Here is an 18,003-nt window from a genome sequence, read left to right on the forward strand (position 1 = left end):
GCATAAATGTCCTGGGATATCTATGAATTAAGTATAGATCATCATCTCCTACTAACTTTTGATAGATCTCATTAAAACTACAGCAATAGAATCTGCTAAATGTCTCCTGAGAGATATTATGTGTAAATGCAGAAATTAAAAAATGAATATTGAATGATTCTATTGAGAAATTAGGGCCATTCAATTGTGTTAATGGCAGCAGAATATCAGATCTATGTTTTTCATCTGTTTTCCTAGAAAGAAAATGGAAATCTGATGATGTATAATTCTAGATAGCACTTTTGCATAACATTTAAACACCACTTTATTAAACATTAACTCTTTGGTGCTAGTGACTTTTGTTGTACCTATTCAAAGCAATTGACTTCATAAAAGGAAAATCTGACGTCCCTGGCATGAAATGCTTATGGACAAAATCTTTCTCTCTGAGCTATACAGGAGAGTTCTCTTTAGTATTATGCACTTAGCATCCATGTGACATAATGGCTCCAACGTGGACGAATGAGGGATTCAAAATCTACACAGTGCACCAGAGAAAAAAGCCTTATCTTTATTCAGTTACTGGGAGAAAAATCAGGGCTTTTAAATTGATAGCTGCTGACACTGTAAATGTGAAAAAGGGATACTGTGATGTTGTTTAAGGACATGTCAGTGTCATCTGTCTCTGAAGCAGTGGGACAAAATATGACCAAGTAATGCATGGACGTTTTTACTATTATTGCCCTTAATTCTAAAGTTATTTTTCTTCAGTCTTTGACTTTAATGGGAGTTATGACTGAATAAAGACTGCAGGATTTGGCTCATTATTATTTCTTAGAAATAGGTGGATTTTTTAAAGTACTTTTTGGAATTTACACTGTGAAATTTAGAATGTTTTGTACATCAGATTATTTATAAAAGGAAGATAGGTCAAAAATTACACTTGATGTATTTTTAGTGCCCCATAAAAGAGACACTCATGCCATATACGCAAATGAAAATAATGACATATAACTCCATGAAAGATCGTTGTTCTGTTCAGACATGAAAAGAGCAAAACTTTGTTTGCTGACATATGTATGAATAAAATAACTTCCAAAAACAATGGTCTATGATCTCATTTGCCATAGTCTATGTGCAAAAAACAGAAGATAGTAGGCTACTATATATATGGAACAGAACTGAGATAGTTGGAAGCTTTATATGAAAAATTAAACTTTAATTATATTTCCAAGGTTTTTAATGTTTGAGAGATTTTCTAACGTTCTTGAAAGGTAATTTGGACTTAAAATACTGCTTTGTGCCTCAGACTTTAATTTCACTTTAAAACACGTTTTCATCATAGTTTCTTTTTTACAATACTCAGATAATAACAGCTACAGTGAGTGACTGGATTAGAAATTGATGATTTGTTGTAACTAGAGCTGCAGCATCCCCACTGCATTACTATCTCAAACATGGGAGCTTCAACCCATACTTCCTGATGGGCCAGCTAGCTCAAGCTTAAAGAGCCATGTAACTCAAGCTGGAGATATCTGTGTGTGGATAGGAGTCAGGTTACTGTGACACTTGAGTTATACCTTCAGCTAACAATACAGTAGAGATATGCCCTTAGTTTCTTACCTGACAAGTTAGAAGGACATTGTTGCTGTCTTGCTATTGATATTGTGACTGAACTGGCTATGCTTGTCCAATATGTAGCTCACTGATTTCTTTCGAAAGTAGGAAATCAACTTAAGAAAGATCAGTTTCAGAACTAATGTAGGTAATGTACCCATTGTATCTCCTCTTTGAGCATCAAAAAAACCCTACCATCTGCTCTTGAGATAAAAGACCAAAAGGGCTTTTAGGCATTACTTGTAGACAATCTCATTTTGATGTGAACTCTTTGTTCAAGAATAAAAGGACCACTGAAGTCTCTGGGGGAAAAAAATACAGAAAGAATAAAGTTCAGAGGTTGAGTAATCCACAACTCCTTTCTATCCAGGGGCTCTTTTTTTACTGTAGGGAGAAAAACATAGTTAAGTAAAATACATTCTCCCATGTCATCTAAACTTTTTAAAGCACATTAAGCTTAATACTACAGCAATGATACAGGATTAATTACACTCTCAAATTCAGTTTCTCTGTGATTAGTGCTACTGATTTTGGGAAACTTCTTAAACATAAGACTTTCTTCAGTATTATCAACACTTTTATAGATAGGGATTTAAATTTTAAATGAAGTGTTATCATTTCTGAGATGTGGATCAGTGGTCAAAATAGAACCTTGATAGTTTTCTGGAGGGATATCTCTGAAATGATCAGAGAGAATAGACAACAATCTTGTCCCAAAAAAGCATAACAGTATATCCATGAGCACTGGTGAGATATACTCTCTGCATGAGTGGCACTTAAGTGGTCATATTCTGTGTGTTTCCCTATGAAAATAGTGTGTAAATGTGCAAACATTTGTGTGGTTAAATATTTCAAAATTCTAACATCTATGTTCTATGTTTAATTTCATATGTACAAAAAGAGATGTGATTTTTTTTTGTCCTTAGCACAATGCTGTGTAACAGCAGCATTCCACAAACACTGTGGCATTTTGTTTCCCCAGACCAGTTACAGGCCCTGGTAGCTCATCACAGAGGCCTCCTTGGAAATTCTTTAAAAGACCCCTGTAATCATGTTTCTGTCAAAAAGACAGGGACAGGCTCCTAGAGAATCCCTCTGACTTCCATTACAGAAGACACTTTCCAAAATTTACCTGCTTTGTTTCTGGGGCAGCAGGATCTTAGAGCACTTTCTTTTCACATTTGAAACTGAGATTAATTTCAACAAAGGATTCCTATGTAATCAGAGTTCTCATGACCTCTACATTTTTAGCTCATCTGCATTGCAGGAGGGATGGGGGAAAGAATTAAAAGGAAATCCATGTCACTCTTACTGGAAGTTTCCCTGTGTTGTGCTGGTTCAGAATGACTATCTTGTTACCTCCCAGAAATGGCTACACTTTGACACATGCCAAATGGGATTATGACACTCATTTAGCTGGTTATACATATTTATTCAATTATATATGTAGTAAGAAAAAAACCAGTGACACCACTGAAAGAGCTGATGCACACGATCATGATGGTTGTGAAACTGCAAATCATTCAAAGTCTGTAGTAGTTCTATTTGCATATTAATGAAGCTGAAGGCCAGATGCCACTAATTACAACCTACCCACTCTGTCCAATGTACCACAACCAAATACTCATGAGCAGACCTCTTAATTCCATTATGCAAATGATACTTAAGAAGTGCAGAAATAAATTCCAAATAGTGGCATCTAGAGCACTGTATTGGCAGGAGGTAAATTAATAAATATATTCAAGAAATGGAAATTAAAAATTATTATTCAACTAGATTAATCATGGCTGAATAAATATGAAAGGAGTCCATTTCTTTTCCCCAGCGTCATGTGTAATAGAATAAAATTTCCCGAAACTTTCTAAAATATATTAAACAGTATTTTCAGAAAGAATCAGAGTGTTGAACTTGTGTGGAATTTTGTTATCGTTAATAGCAGGGAGCATTCTTACTCATTAAAAACAGCACCACCAACAAAACCACAAAATCTCAGGACCTGATCCTCAGCTGGTGTGAATTGGCAGAGTTCCATTGATGTCAACAAGAATGCGCTGTTTTACACCAGCAGACGCTCTGCCTCTAAAACTCTGTTACTCACAGGCAATGCTTTTCTTAGTTTAAATAATCAGTGGATGAAATAAATAATTTGCTAACTGCAGTAGTTCCAGCCTTAACATATTTGATTACGGTGAATTTCTTCAGGACACTGATCCATTAGAAACTGTCCGTTTGTTCTCATGTCAGGTTTCTAAAGGGTTTAGAAACATTAGAATTTACCAATGAATTAAAATAATAATAATAAAAAAACAGTAGATAATGTTACTTTAGAAATTATCATTGTTGTGCTCCAATTCAGCAAGCTGGCTGGTGTGGTATTACAGGAATAGAAGGTTCTAGAGAAAAGTGAGTTTGTAGATGTAGTTCTATTATTATTTATTTGTATTAGCATAGTGTCTAGTGATATGTCTACACTGCAATTAAACAACCACAGCTGGCCCATATCAGCTCATTTGGATTCATGCTGCTCAGGCTGCAAAATTCTGATGAAGATGTTTGGGCTCAGGCTGGAGCCAGGGCTCTGGGACCCTTCCCTCTTTGAAATGAGAAATGAGGTTGCTTTTTGTATGTTTACAGGGAGTTCCTTCCCAAGTGTGAGGGGCAGTAAGGGAGAAAGCACAAATGTGCTTGTTTGACAATTTAATACATAGGCAATGGAGGCTAGCATTATGGGCCGATTGGAGGTGGGAGTCAACATTTTGATAGCTATGAGAGATGATAGGCTGAGTACAGGTCAAGAAGGGCCTTGAAAGTGAATAAAAGCAGCTTACAGTTGATATGAACAAGAAGGGAACCAGTGGAGGGATGCAAAGAAGCAGGTGAAAATGTCAAAATGGTGGGCTAAGAAAATAATCTTTGCAGCAGCATTCTGAATGGATATGAGTGGGGAAAGATTGCATTTGTCAGGCCAAAGAAAAAGGATATTGCAATAATCAAGAAATGATATTATAAGAGCCTGGTCCTTTACTTGCTATTTCCTGAGTATTCTTCTATGTCATTGCTATTGCGTGGCACATCTGGTATCAAATGCAAGGAATAAACTAAAATATTAGCGCATGCCTCTGCCTACATGATGTGCCTTGCAAATAAGACCAGTGGAAGGTTTTCCATTTCTTTTAGTCTGAAGACTCCTTTAAATGTGGTTATGAGGCTTCAGAAATTCTGCTTCTCAGCCAACCAATTCCACTGGCCTTGCCAAACAGAGGGCTACAAAAAAACCAAAAACGCAAAACACACCTACACTGACCTTATGCAGCAGATAGTAAAGTATAATGATCCATACTTCGCTCATATATTGTACTTGCCATCCAAGGATCTCAAAGCATAGACCTCACTCCTGTGAGATAGGGAAAGTATGTTATCCATGTAGCAGGATGTGCACTGGCCCTTTAAGGAACATTGTAGGCCAAGCATGGTCTAATTCCAGTTCACTAGGGAACATGAAAATTCTAGAAGATGTTGTTTCCAGAGGAAACCTTGACTGTAGGCTGCTGTCAGACACACCTTAAAAGGAGTTCCAGGGAGTATAGGAAACAGTCTTCCCTCAGAAAAGAGAGAGATTAGGTTGAGGATAGATCTGAATTTTTGATCTCTGCCAAGAGAGATAGCAAACAGCCCAGGAAGGGCTGCAGATAAAGGCTTGTGAAGAGGTCTACAAAGGCAGCAGAAAAAAATGAACTCTGGGAAAGGGGTTAAGGACATACAGGAAAAAGCTTAGGGCAATATGGTAAGGGTGTAAGCTTGAGATGGCAATCTGGCCTTGTGAAGCAGCCCCAGCTTGGGGCTTCCCGTGAGCATGGGGGGGAATCCCCCTTCACTCTCCTGCATCAACGGTAAGAAACTATTTAGACCATGGAGGGTGAAAGAACTGTCCATCCCTGGGTCAGCAAGGTGGAAGACTGTTGATCCCAGGGAAGGTGAATGAATGTTCTCTATTCTTTTGTTTTAGATCCTTTTGGTTGCCCAAAGGGAGGATTCTTGGTTTGGTACAAGAACAAAGTGCCGAAAAACACCTAACTTGACTCTAAATAGGGAGACTGCAGACCAGAGAGGAAACGTATTAACCCCCAAAATAGATTTTGGACCTATCGCCCCCTTAGTCTGTCCTTCCCAAGGTATAAGTTTCCAGGGTTGTTAAGGAAACACTAAAGGACACAGATATAATCTTCCTATAAAATGATTGACACAGGCAGTATTCTTTTGCAAAACAATTTTTTTTTATTAATATAACCAATAACAACAACTACTACAGTATAATCTAAAAGTAAAAAATCAGACACATATCCCTTATTGCAAGTTAAAGAGCATCCAAACGGCCACAGCATACAGGTTAAACCAGTGGTGGGCAACCTGCAGCCCTAGGGAATGGTTCTAAGTGGTGTGCTTTGCTACAAGTGCCCTATGTTTTACATAGGTAAAATACAATTAAAACACACCCATCTCAAGCATACATATATTCATACTCTACTGCTTAACCTTTTGCAAAAATAATCTGTAGTTAAAAAACTAATAAGCGTACACTTTCCATTGATTCGGGTGCATTATTGCAAGTGTTGCTGCTGCTACCTACAGCTACTGTAAACACCACTGCCTGCTGCTGCTGTTGTTGTAGTTCATTCCCCATCAGCTCTGTCCCTCCGTTCACCGTTGCAGCTCACTCCTGGCAGCTTCTCTAACTCTGTCCTTTTTCATTCCTTGGTTGTTTTGTTTCAGTGTTGTGAATGTTGCGGTAGCCGTGCTGCTGTTGCAGCTGCTTTCTTCAGCCATGCTCTCCTATCTTTCCAGGAGCTCATCTGTCCTGTTAGCCAGCCTGCCAATCTTTCTCCAGTAGCTCTTCTCACTGGCTCCTGGCTAGCTGACTGCTGGCAGCTGACCTTTTTATACTCACTATCTTTTCCTTCCCTATATACCGCACATGCTCAGTACTGTTGTTTATGATTACTTCATCTGACCTTTAGAAAAATTGTGATCAGTATGAACAGGTTGCAACCAGCCAGCTGGTCGGCTAGCTGACTTTTTCCTCACCCCTTACTACACATGCTCATTGTTAAGGATTATTTCATTCAACACATGCTCACTTGCATTGTTTTGCCTTCTAGCCATGATTACTGACCTTATTAGCTCATGCTCCAAATCTATTTACTTTGTGGATATATCTCATTTTATACAGTTTTACTACTGGACATGCTCAGTCCAGATAACGTTCAGCTCTGGTCATGCAATCTACTTTTATGGCCTAAAATCTCCTGGTTTGGCTTCAGTAGCTTCCTGGAGATAGAGCAAGGGGGAGGAGTTGAAGGAGGGCAGGGAGGGGTTGATCAGTGAGGCCCACAGACCCCTTGGCGTATCCACAGGGATCCCTGTTAGAGAAAGGCTGATCTACAGCATTTAATGGTAAGTGACCTGCAGCTTATAGTTGGTAAAGTGATTTCTGTTTATTCCAGAGGGAAGCCAGAGACACACAAAATGGAGGTAAGAAAGACAAAATGGAGTTGGAAATTTCTTCTGTATCAAATGAAGGTACCTAACTTGGGAGGTAGAAACCTATTACAACCTCTGTTTTACAGAAGGTGAAACTGAGTCACAGAAATGGCAGGTGACTTATCCAAGATGACACAGGAAATCTATGACAGATCAAGGATTAAGACCCATACCATGTATTTCTGATTTTCATAAAGATTCCTTCTCTTTGCACAATAATGTGGGAAGATGAGAGATGGGAAGATGATGTGGCAAGGCCTGAGGGAGAAAAAATAATTTTGGTAGTTTCTTTTTACACAAAAGTTAGAGATATTGAGTGGCATTTCAGTCATTTGTTTGCAGATTCTGGTCCATATGTTCAAGTTGTCCATCACTTCACTGTCCCTAGCTAGAGAAGACAAAAAGTGACAGGGTATATTGTAACAAAATGATATGGCTCTTTTAATATTCTTGTATGGTAGAGATCCCTGGTAGTGAAAAAACACACATACATAGGTAGACAGGTTTTCCATACCTCTTGCAGTGGCATTTAAAATTCTCTAATAATTTCAATGGAGTATCTCCATAAAACATATTGTAGAAATCTGTGGGTTCAGTGGAAGTAACCACAATCCAGTAACATTATTGAGCCAAAACTGTTCCACAGTAGCAGTTAAACTGCTTTTAAAGTACCTTTTCCTTTTTATAAATTAGCGAAGTATTTGAATACAATTTAAAAAAAAATACAGAAGTCATGCACATTTCTTGTAGTAAATTCACATCGCCAGATCGTACCCTCTTGAAGGAGGCTTCTGTCTTCAAATCCCACTCTTCCCATGCAAAAGAGCCTCAATCACCATTGCAACAGTGGCCTCCCATTGCCTGGAACTCATGGAGGCTTCTTCAGAGATCCATGTGGGTGGGCTAGGAGAGGAGAGGTAGGGCTGTGTAGCAAGGCAGTGTGGTTCCCTGCCACCCCAGAGAGGGACAAACCCCTCCCAATACCAGAGTGGGCAGAGCCAGCGAGTCCCGCACTTGCCCCCGCAGAGGTCAAGGCGCAGGACAGGAAGTATAAAAGCCTGACCTCAGAGCTCACTCAGAAACCAACTGCTGGAGAAGCCAGATGCCTCCGGTCTACCTCCTGGTTGGGAGACCCTAGTGACCTATGGCAGACCTGAGGACTGGCCTGACCTGCTGACGTCTGATGCCGACCAGAGCCCGGAGGAGTTGCCCTGCCTGCCCCTCGCCAGTTACGCAGAGGACCCCATGGTGCTCGACGCCCATGAGGACACCATCCGGACCCAGGTACCTCTGGGGCAGAGGGGGGTTCAGAAGTAGCCTGGGGGCAGCCAACCCTAGTCTGGCTGCAGCATTGCCAGAGCCTATGTCAGTGTGTTGCAGCCAGGATCCCCACTTTCTGCCACTGCTAGGGCCCCGGGCTGGGACGCAGTGGAGTGTGTGGGCCTGTGTCCCCCCCTGCCACCCAACTCGTGGGTGGCAATCTCCCCCTCTCCCAGGCACCTCTGAGCCGAGAGCCTGTGCTGGTTATTTACCTGCCTTTGTTTAGCCCCTGCCTGAGGGCGTGAGCCACTGACTCTCTGCTGTCCTGCCCTGACCCAGGGCCTGGGCCTGCTAATTATATAACTGTTTGCTCAGCCCATGCCTGAAGGCCTGAGCCACTGACTGTCTGTTACCCGCCGAACGCGGGCCGGGCACAAATAACTGTCTGTGTTTGCTTCTACTGCTGCCGTGGCAAGAGACTCCCACGGCCAGTCTAATTCCCCATCAACAACTGAAAGGAAGTAGCAAGGCTGTGTGGTTTCCTGCCACCCCGGAGAGGGACGAGCCCCGGCCAAACCCGTCTACAGGCTGGGAGATGAACATTGTCCTTCCCTGTGCCAGAAACTGTACTATTGTTCCTCTAAACCCCTTCCAGTGTGTTCCTTGAGGCAGTTGCCAGTTGTGGAGGCCTTGTCACTGTGACTCCGTTTGAACTATGCAGATACAGAGTATGGAGGGAGGCCTCTGAAAACAGAGTATCTCTCCATGAATGGTTTTGGCCTTCCGTATCTCCAGTGTCAGTGGAGTTTAAGTTTAGTCCTTGTGGTCTGTTTTATGGAGATGGAAAGAGAGACAAATGCTGCCATCCCAATCCGTGACAGCTCTGTATTGGAATAAACTAAATTTGATCTCATTCATCCCCCTACTATGGGTTGATTCTTCCAAATATTGGATTTCCAACAAGGATCATCTGTCTTCCTTGGAGGATTGGAGACGTCTTTGCAGACAAGCTTGATTTTCTTATAGGTTGGGCCAACCTGCCATTCATATGTATGTGTCTCATACATCTCTCTCTGTTCCCTTGTACCTGCTGAATCCTGAGAGGCATCTTCCATAGTTTCCACGGTGAGGACCTGGTGTCAATTTGAAACTTCTAGCTGTGTGGAATTCTGCCTTCACAAAGATTTGTTTTCATGTGTATAGCTGGTATTGTTGGGCCATTGGCATCCATATCCTGATGCTTTGGCTTATATTGATAATATTATTCATTTGTGAAAGAGTCCAGTTTTCATTCCCTTAATATATATTTTTGGTGTTATTGGAGGGTAAATATCATATACCTAAATCACAACTACATATCAAATTCAGCTTATTCAAAATTTGTATTGGAAATTTATATTGGTGGCCTACTCAGCCCTTACACTGAGCAAGTATTCCTGATGCCTTTCTAAGACCTTTACTAACAACTCTGAAGAGTTAATAGATTAAACAAATTTTTACTGTAATAAATCTTAAAAATAATATTGGAATATTGGACTTTAAATATAACTACTTATTAATTTTCTACATTTATTCAGGTGAGGAGGGAGATCTGGAGTGGCAAAAAAGATTGATTAAAGGAAAGAATCTGGTTCAATGTCTTTCATATGAAATTTCCATTCAGTTTCTCTTCTTTCTCATGTTGATAGCACCAACAATTTCTTCCTCAGATGCTCGTGAGTAAGGGGTCCTATACCCCTTAAATTTGCCCAATTTATTCTGAGCTGAAGAACAAGAATCAAACAGAGATGACTTGGAAAAAACTCCAGACTAAATGAAAAAGTGACACTAATCCATGGGGCCTGATCTGGCATAGTTTGAACACCCTACACTCCCACTGATTTCAATAGGAATAATGTAGGATTGACTCCTATAAGAAATCTGAGGAAAAACCTTTGTCACCTGGATATTTAATCTGTTTTAAACTAATTAAACCAATTCTACATTTATATTGCAAAAGTAACATCTGCTATGATTTCAATTGCAGAAAGTAAATATTTCTGCAGCTGAAGAAAGGTTCAGCAATAGAGATGATTGAAACATTCACATGTGTACTACATATTAGAAATATTAATCTCAACATAGAAACTGATGTCAAGAGTAAGTTAATTCTTGGAATTTTATTAGCACAGCCTGAAAGAGAGTCAAAACTTATTTAAGATGATATTTATATAACAGGTCCCACTGAAGTCAATGGGAATTCTGAGATTAATATTGAAGAAAAGCAGAGTCAGGCCCTAAAGGGAATCCTGTAGACCATGTGGAAATGCTTTCAGTGTCATGATACATGTCAAGAGCTTTAATCACTTTTGCTTGGGGAATAAATCTTATCTGATTCACAGATTTTATGACCGCATTAAGCAAAGTCAGGGAAAACAGGTAGCACAAATCTTTGCTTCTAAATGACCTGTGAAAAATCATTTTATGAAATAAGGTGGATTCTTCTAATGCAGCTTTTTCAGGCTGGTGAAATAATGAGTCATTTTATCTGGAAACTGGACTTGTTGATATTTATTTTAGCAGTCATTCACATCTATTTCTTGGTAATGCCTTATTAGCAAGATAGTTACCTTAAAGACTTTTTATTTTGAGACTTGGCTTCACTATACATCAGTGGAAGCAATCTTTGCAACTTTGGTCACATAATAGTTGTTCATCTGCTTTAAATCTGATTCCTGGTAGGTTGTGCCCTTTTCCTATTCTTGAAAGGTATGTCAATGCCTAAAAATGGAGATGAGCACCTAGTAGGATTTACATCAGCTCCTTTGCTGGTTAGACACCTAACTTGCACTCATTGAGACAGAGGGAAAAAAGTGAGAATGAGTCTATAGCTTCGTGTTTAGGGCACTCATCTGCTCTACTTAATATTTATTTATTATACACAGTAGAACAGTTTCAATAGGAGAGACTGAAAGAGCCCTACCCTAGAATATTTGTTACCCAAGTAATTAGGACACTCTCCTTGCAGGGGTGAACCCCAAGTTTAAATCCTTGTTCCACATCATGCAGTGAGGGGACCTGAACCTAGGGGTTTCACAGGCTAATTGTGTGTTCTAACCAGTCATCTGAAACTTATAAGAAGGGCATCTCCTCCAGCTGTTAGGCACACTCTGAGTACATCTACCTGATGGGTGCCCCATAGGCAAGATAGGCAGGGATGCCTAGTTTGAGGATCCCATTGGGGCTTCAGTGTGTGTTAGGCTTCCAGGTGCTTCGAGTGAGGAGGCTGCACATATGTTTGCTGGCAGATTTTTAGGTGCCATGGGGATTTCAATGGCAGAAATTCAGGCACCATAGGATTTTAGGTAGAGTTAGGCAGCAGCTGAGTGGGGTTTTTGGGGATATCATTATACTATGGTGGCAGTTAGGTACCTAAGTCCTTTTGAGGCAGTATCCTTAGGTGCCTAACTCACTTAGGTACTTTTGAAAATCCCACTAAGCCAACTACATATTAAGTCCCTAAATACCTGTAAAATATAGCCCTTGTTTTCTTCCCCTTTTGCATTCCGGGAACTTTTCTTTGTTCACTGAAATGTTCTGTAGAATATTTGTTATGTTGTGCTGTTTTTGTCTCTGATCCCAATACCAGCTGGTTAGAAAATTGACCAGGTGCACTCTCTACCATCTCCTCTCTAACACTTATTAAACAAGTGAGAAAATATAATTGGGACATTCTCTGTTTCTCGCTTCATAAGGTTATACATCTTCTGGAATAGTAATGAGTGCATTTTTATATGGTTGTTGTTTTATCATCAGACCAATAAAATAATGTAAAAAACCCAGACATTTGTGATAGTGAGATTTCTTCTACTTGTGATTTCTTTTCACTTATTAGATTAGTGGAATGTTTTTTGTTTTCTTTAACGTGCTGAAGGAATGGAACTACGGTACACTACATGATATGAGAAGGAAATATTTTTCTTTCTCTACTAAACACAGTGATTTTGGGGGTGTTGGTGTTATGCTATACAAAGCACACGGGATCTTTTATTGGAGTGAAGGCAAATATGCCATATTTATTGAAGATACAACAGTTAGCATATGCTTTTCAGTCACACACACATACACATCATGCACACAGTCCTGCTGTGCCAGTTGGTGTTTTTATAGTTACCAGTCTGTTGTAGCTCGAGTCAATCTAACGGCCAGTTAGATTGAACACGAGTGAGGATCTGGGTTCTGTCAGTTGCGATCCGATGCTCCGAGGTTTTGCAGGACTGAACCCAGAGTTCCGTGGCAAAATACCCCATCTTTATAGTTGTAAATTCCCATTTGAGTCCATGCATTTTGCAATGTCATCCTGTAATCATTAGTCCTTAAGTGGTGTTAATCTTGGGGTTTTCTGCTGTTATCATTTGATGAAGGAAAAGGAGGACTTGTGGCACCTTAGAGACTAACAAATTTATTTGAGCATAAGCTTTTGTGAGCTACAGCTCACTTCATCGGATGCATCTGATAAAGTGAGCTGTAGCTCACGAAAGCTTATGCTCAAATAAATTTGTTAGCCTCTAAGGTGCCACAAGTCCTCCTTTTCTTTTTGCGGATACAGACTAACACGGCTGCTACTCTGAAACCTATCATTTGATGGTTATTGTCAGGCTTCCCATTGTTATCTCCTATTTGTTGTCTCACCTTCGGGGGTGCCTGCCTCACCTCTGAGGTCGTCAATGGTGCTAACATGTTTAGCATCGGATACAATGGATGTTTTCTGATTGCCTCCTTGTATTTCCAAGTCTCTCACTTTTTCTTGATCATCTGGACATTTGTGATGGCTTTCACACCTTATCTTTTCCTGATGCATGCATTCCTCATTCACACAAACAATCTCTCACAGAGAAGACAGCAGTATTTTATATTCAGCAGAATACATTGTAAATTAAACTTCACTAAATCTTGTGGTCAAAACAGTTTACATTGTGGCTCAGGCCTCTAACATTCCTTTAATCTAATTACCATAGACACAATACAAGATCCTGTCTTTTACTCACTAAACCTTAAAACAAATAAATGTATATTTAACTAGAGTGCCTAATTTGTAATACATATAGGAAACCATAGTAGACATTATAACTTATCCTAAAACAAAAGGGTGACCATAATCATTCATAAGGATTGTTCTGGTCTGTCCCTGCCTTATGCATTCCTACCAATGTCCCAGAGGGTCATTCCTTTCTGCTATTCAAAAAGGGTGGCTGGTAAAATGAAATCAAGACATTCATTAGTACCTCTATTCTATAGTACAATTATAAAATCCTGTCCCTACATTGGGAGCTGGCTCAATTCTCCACTTCTTACTCAGTCAAACATACCATTGAGACAAATCCTATATCCTTTATTTAGGCAAAGCATCCATTAAATTCTGTAGGAGCTTTGCTTGACTGCAGGGCTTGTGTAAGATACATAAACACCAACACTTTAGGGTTGAAGGTGCTGTTTTGGCTGATATTTTGATGCTTTATTCTCTTTTACTGTTTGTTTTCTGCTATATTTGTGGTTATGATCATAGAAGGTCACAATTTGCAACAGCTTCTTAATTAGGTATAAAACTGGACCAGAATATTTTTCTAATGTTCAGCTAATTTCATGCTATCTCAATATCAGTTAAAGATGTTACATCCTAATCTGTTATTTGCGTGAATGTGATGGCAACATCTGTCAGGGAAAAGAAATGAAGAAAAGATCATTTTAATTTTTTTAACTATCTTGTGTCATAGAAAAATATAAATCACTTTTAGATTTTAGAAAAATATTATCAAAATACATTGCAAAATCATAACAATTGACCCATTTAAGTGCTCAGCCAATCCCTTACTGTAGATATAGAATGTCAATCATGCTATCTGTCTGTAGTGTTGAGCGATTTTAAGGGCCAAATTTTAAAAACTACTCAGCAATCACAATCAGGGCCATATTGCTCAGTTCCCATTTAGGCACTTGTATGAAGTGCTGAGATTTTAAAGCACTCAGCACCCAGCAGCTCCTACCGAAATCCCAGCACTTCAGCTCTGCTCCTTGACCAACTCTAACATCATCTTTGGTTTCTTACATAAGGTCTTGAGCAACAGATCATATAGTGAAACTTACTTATGGTGCCCAGAGACAGAATGTCTTATGCCCTTTCAGAGGGACTGAACAATGAAATGTGGAGTTTCTGTCACATTCTGTGTGCATGCCGGGACCTACCTATGTTGGTCCAGTTGCAGGATTGGGGCCTATGTTCATATAAATAAAGGTTGATTATTTAGATATTTTCCCTTATCTCTTTACTGTGTCTTCCTACTTAATCCCATAATTACAGGGCAGCAAGCACAAAGATACTGGTCCCTTTTTTCTGAAAGGAGATTCTTGTCAATAGTTGTAGGCATTCCAATAGCATATAGTATATAGTCAGTTTGGTTACTTAAATATTTTCCTTTCTTTCTCTCTCTAGGAGTTTTACTCTACAAGCTCCAGAGTGACCAAGCATAAATATTTTCTAATTGTAGCATTGGGACCCAGAAATCCTTTGGTAATATCTTCCATTTTGAAATACCTCTGAGTTCTGATATTGATATATGATCTATGTGGTTTTGGATTTAATCTGAAAGTTGTGATGTACTCTGATTTGTATGGCAATTTTCAGGAAATTGAGCGATAATCAGAGGTCTAGGCAGCTTCGACCTGTACGGAAATAATGTGAATATCCTGGCCTATGCAGATGATCTGGTCCTGATCGCAGACAACTCTGAGAGTCTCCAACAAATGCTCAACATCACCAACTGGATGGGACTCCATTTCAATGCCAGGAAGTGTCCATCCCTGCATATCGATGGCAGTAGAATAGATTCGGTCCAGGTGACACCATTTCAGATCCAGGGTGAACCCATGATATTCCTCGAGGATGGGCAAGTAACTTCTTGGCGTGCCCACAGATTGCTGCATCCAGACACCTGAGGATACCATCACAAAGATCCTATGAAACATGGCCAGGATGGATTTCTCCCTACTGGCACCAGGGCAGAAGATCAATGCCTTGAACACCTTCCTGATCCCCCATATTTAATTCATCCTGAGGGGATATGCTGTGGTGAAGGTACGTCTTAACAAGGTGGACAACACCATCAGGCACCTAGTGAAGAAGTGGATATTTCTTCCCCAGAGAGACAGCAATGACCTGGTGTACATCTCGCACGAACAGGGCAGCACCAACATCCCTCGAATGGGTGATCTGTATGATGTTGCTGTGATCACTCATGCCTTTCACCTTCTGACATGCCTAGACATCACGGTGAGGAACATTGCAGAGAGTGCTATGCAGGATGTTATCAGGTAGCTCTAGAACCCCCTCCAACCAAGATGTCACCCTACCTGAGCAGCTCACTGGAAGGCAAATTTGGAAGAGATGGGGGAGACTTTGCTTCATTCTGGACTCGTGCTTGCAATGCTACATGACGACTGGAGAAGCATATGAGTTGCCACTGGATGTCAGGAGCTGGGAGTCCTGGTGCCACAGGTGAACAATACAGAGCACACAATTATCACTCCAAGAACTAGAACCATGCTGGAGAGGACCCTGAAGGATGCCATCTGCTGGCAGTATGTGGAAAATCTGAAACAGAAGCCGGACCAGGGCAAGGCCTTCAAGGTGACATGCAAGTGGGACACCAGCAACCACTTCCTCCCTGGGGGCAGCTTCACCCAATTTGCCAACTGGAAGTTCATCCACAGGGCCTGGCTCAACTGCTGAATGGAACAGTCTGTCATGGGAATCAAGACAAATGATGCAGGACATATGGCTATGCCAACAAGACAGTACCCCACGTCTTGTGTAGCTGAAAGCCCCATTTGACAGCCTGGCAGCTGCAACAATACCATTCAAGATCGTCTAATCAGAGTCATTCCACCACCTGTGGGGAAGGTGGCCATGAACTCCGCCATCCCCAGAACAGACAGCCAACTGTGACCGGACAGCATCGTCACCAACAAGGACCAAAAGAAGATCATCATGGTGGATATCACAGTTCCTTTCGAGAATACGACAAGTGTTCTCTCTCATTGTTCCCACATGTGTGGGAATGAATTTTGTTATGTGCACCAATATGGAGGTGATGTCAGACATCACCTCCATATTGGTGCACATAACAAAATTCATGTTGTGGGGGTGAGTCCGAGGGGTTTGGAGTGTAGGAGAGGGCTCAAGGCTGGGGCAGAGGGTTTGGGTTGCAGGGGTGTGAGGGCTCTGGCTGTGGATGCGGGCTGTGGGGTGGGGCTGGGGAGGAGCTATTTGGGGTGCAGACTTCTCCCAGCTCTCTCTCCCCACAGCAGCACCTGGGCAGGGAGGGGAGAGGATCCTCTCCGCGATGCAGCAGATCCAGGGCTGCACTGTGGGATAGGTGCCCCGCCCCCCGGCCACAGCAGGTCTGGATCGGGGCTGGGTTTAGGCCGAGGGAGGGACACCCCTCCCCTGGCAGTGGCAGGTCCAAGGCTGGGTTGGGGCTGGGGGAGAGGTGTTCTGGCCACAGCAGGTCCAGGCCTGGACTGGGTTCAGGCCAGTGGAGGGGTGCCCCTCCCCTGGCCACAGCAGGTCCTGGCTGGGCAGGTTTCCTGAACACCTGCGCGGCATTCAGTAGGCTGTTACAGGGAACTTAGAACAGGACCCCAGCTTTCCACGACACCTGAGTTCAAATGGTGGAGAAATAAGCCCGTCTGGCTGATACCTTGAGAGTTAAGGGTTACTAGGTTCAAACTCATTCTCTGATCATTCGATCAGAGGCGTATGGGACCCCAGCAATGAGCGAGTGTTGTGGGAATGTGGAATTGGTCAGCGCTACAGTCAGCTGAGGCAGCAACTCATTGTATCGGATGCCATCTGGTAGTTGAGAGACATCACCGCACATCGGCAAAACCAGGAGAGATGAGCTAGAGCACCAATGAGAACCGCAGTCAGGAAAGTAATTGAAATACTTCCCTGGTGGATTGTATTTTCTAGTGGACAACCTATCCTAAACTCTCAATTACTGAGGGACAATCTTCACTCTTTGATATATTTGCTTTCCACAATCAACTCTCTGTGTAACTTTTCATGCATGATGTACCCGAATATTTCGATGCCAATATCTAAATTGTATCGATGCCAATATCTAAATTGTTACATTTATGAATCTTACTTGGGTTGTTGTTGATTATGTATTGTATCACTTTTAAACCAACCTTTGTACTTTTGGATAATTTAAGCACTATAGCCAGCTGTACAGACACTCTTTCCTTAACCTCTGTATTATATAATTTTAACGCTAGCTTTAAGAATTTTTTTAGGTTTTAGGAGAATTCTGATTGTGTCATTCAGTGACAGTGTATACAATAATCTGAATAGATTTTAGATAATGAGCCATACTCAAGGGAGAGTTTTCTTTTTTGACTTTGTCTGTGATGGCCTATAATTTGTTCTAACTATGTTCCAGTCTCCATTGTATGCTAAGAAGGAAATGATGTACATTATTCACAGGTTTGTTATTTTTTCTAGGCTGACATTATATAATATAACAAGATCTAGTGGGAAATAATAAATTAGACATGTAAAAGTAACTGGTG

General features: G+C 41.0%; 1 long non-coding RNA gene across 1 annotated transcript; it reads left to right on the top strand.

Annotated features, from left to right (window-relative positions):
• Nucleotides 1–8,038: 8,038 nt before the first annotated feature.
• On the top strand, nt 8,039–12,206 carry LOC122462552. Its single transcript, XR_006285179.1, has 3 exons — nt 8,039–8,418; nt 8,871–9,519; nt 9,972–12,206. It is a non-coding gene; the product is annotated as an uncharacterized LOC122462552 (long non-coding RNA).
• Nucleotides 12,207–18,003: the final 5,797 nt, after the last annotated feature.

This window comes from Chelonia mydas, chromosome 12 (assembly GCF_015237465.2).
Source record: "Chelonia mydas isolate rCheMyd1 chromosome 12, rCheMyd1.pri.v2, whole genome shotgun sequence".
In the NCBI taxonomy this organism is placed as follows: domain Eukaryota; kingdom Metazoa; phylum Chordata; order Testudines; family Cheloniidae; genus Chelonia; species Chelonia mydas.